A 2,299-nucleotide genomic window follows, 5' to 3' on the forward strand; every position below is an offset into this window, starting at 1 on the left:
TCATCTGTCTGTGTCTCTGCTGTGTCTCCTGTCTGTGTCTCTGCTATGTCATCTGTCTGTGTCTCTGCTATGTCTCCTGTCTGTGTCTCTGCTATGTCTCCTGTCTGTGTCTCTGCTATGTCTCCTGTCTGTGTCTCTGCTGTGTCTCTACCTGTCTGTGTCTCTGCTGTGTCTCCTGTCTGTGTCTCTGCTGTGTCTCCTGTCTGTGTCTCTGCTATGTCTCCTGTCTGTGTCTCTGCTATGTCTCCTACCTGTCTGTGTCTCTGCTGTGTCTCCTACCTGTCTGTGTCTCTGCTGTGTCTCCTACCTGTCTGTGTCTCTGCTATGTCTCCTACCTGTCTGTGTCTCTGCTATGTCTTCTGTCTGTCTGTGTCTCTGCTATGTCTCCTGCCTGTCTGTGTCTATGCTATGTCTCCTGCCTGTCTGTGTCTCTGCTATGTCTCCTGTCTGTCTGTGTCTCTGCTATGTCTCCTGTCTGTCCGTGTCTCTGCTATGTCTCCTGTCTGTGTCTCTGCTATGTCTCCTGTCTGTGTCTCTGCTATGTCTCCTGCCTGTCTGTGTCTCTGCTATGTCATCTGTCTGTCTGTGTCTCTGCTATGTCATCTGTCTGTCTGTGTCTCTGCTATGTCTCCTGTCTGTCTGTGTCTCTGCTATGTCATCTGTCTGTCTGTGTCTCTGCTATGTCTCCTGTCTGTCTGTGTCTCTGCTATTGTCTCCTGTCGGTGTCTCTGCTATGTCTCCTGTCTGTGTCTGTGCTCTGTCTCCTGTCTGTGTCTCTGCTATGTCATCTGTCTGTCCGTGTCTCTGCTATGTCTCCTGTCTGTCTGTGTCTCTGCTATGTCTCCTGTCTGTCTGTGTCTCTGCTATGTCTCCTGTCTGTCTGTGTCTCTGCTATGTCATCTGTCTGTCTGTGTCTCTGCTATGTCTCCTGTCTGTCTGTGTCTCTGCTATGTCTCCTGTCTGTCTCTGTCTCTGCTATGTCTCCTGTCTGTCTGTCCTCTGCTATGTCTCCTACCTGTCTGTGTCTCTGCTATGTCTCCTACCTGTCTGTGTCTCTGCTATGTCTCCTACCTGTCTGTGTCTCTGCTATGTCTCCTGTCTGTCTCTGTCTCTGCTATGTCTCCTGTCTGTCTGTGTCTCTGCTATGTCTCCTGTCTGTCTGTGTCTCTGCTATGTCTCCTGTCTGTCTCTGTCTCTGCTATGTCTCCTGTCTGTCTGTCCTCTGCTATGTCTCCTGTCTGTGTCTCTGCTATGTCTCCTGTCTGTCTGTGTCTCTGCTATGTCTCCTACCTGTCTGTGTCTCTGCTATGTCTCCTACCTGTCTGTGTCTCTGCTATGTCTCCTGTCTGTCTGTGTCTCTGCTATGTCTCCTACCTGTCTTGTGTCTCTGCTATGTCACCTGTCTGTGTCTCTGCTATGTCTCCTGTCTGTGTCTCTGCTATGTCTCCTACCTGTCCGTGTCTCTGCTGAGTCTCTTACCTGTCCGTGTCTCTGCTGAGTCTCTTACCTGTCCGTGTCTCTGCTATGTCTCCTGTCTGTGTCTCTGCTATGTCTCCTGTCTGTCTGTGTCTCTGCTATGTCTCCTGTCTGTCTGTGTCTCTGCTATGTCTCCTGTCTGTCTGTGTCTCTGCTATGTCTCCTGTCTCCTGTCTGTCTGTGTCTCTGCTATGTCTCCTGTCTGTCTGTGTCTCTGCTATGTCTCCTGTCTGTCTGTGTCTCTGCTATGTCTCCTGTCGGTGTCTCTGCTATGTCTCCTGTCTGTCTGTGTCTCTGCTATGTCTCCTACCTGTCTGTGTCTCTGCTATGTCTCCTGTCGGTGTCTCTGCTATGTCTCCTGTCTGTCTGTGTCTCAGCTATGTCTCCTGTCGGTGTCTCTGCTATGTCTCCTGTCTGTCTGTGTCTCTGCTATGTCTCCTACCTGTCTGTGTCTCTGCTGTGTCTCCTACCTGTCTGTGTCTCTGCTATGTCTCCTGTCTGTGTCTCTGCTGTGTCTCCTACCTGTCTGTGTCTCTGCTATGTCTCCTACCTGTCTCTGTCTCTGCAATGTCTCCTGTCTGTGTCTCTGCTGTGTCTCCTGCCTGTCTGTGTCTCTGCTATGTCTCCTGCCTGTCTGTGTCTCTGCTATGTCTCCTACCTGTCTGTGTCTCTGCTATGTCTCCTGTCTGTCTGTGTCTTTGCTGTGTCTCCTACCTGTCTGTGTCTCTGCTATGTCTCCTGCCTGTCTGTGTCTCTGCTATGTCTCCTACCTGTCTGTGTCTCTGCTATGTCTCCTGTCTGTCTGTGTCTCTGCTGTGTCTCC

Source organism: Babylonia areolata, chromosome 3, assembly GCF_041734735.1.
Source record: "Babylonia areolata isolate BAREFJ2019XMU chromosome 3, ASM4173473v1, whole genome shotgun sequence".
NCBI classification, from domain to species: domain Eukaryota; kingdom Metazoa; phylum Mollusca; class Gastropoda; order Neogastropoda; family Buccinidae; genus Babylonia; species Babylonia areolata.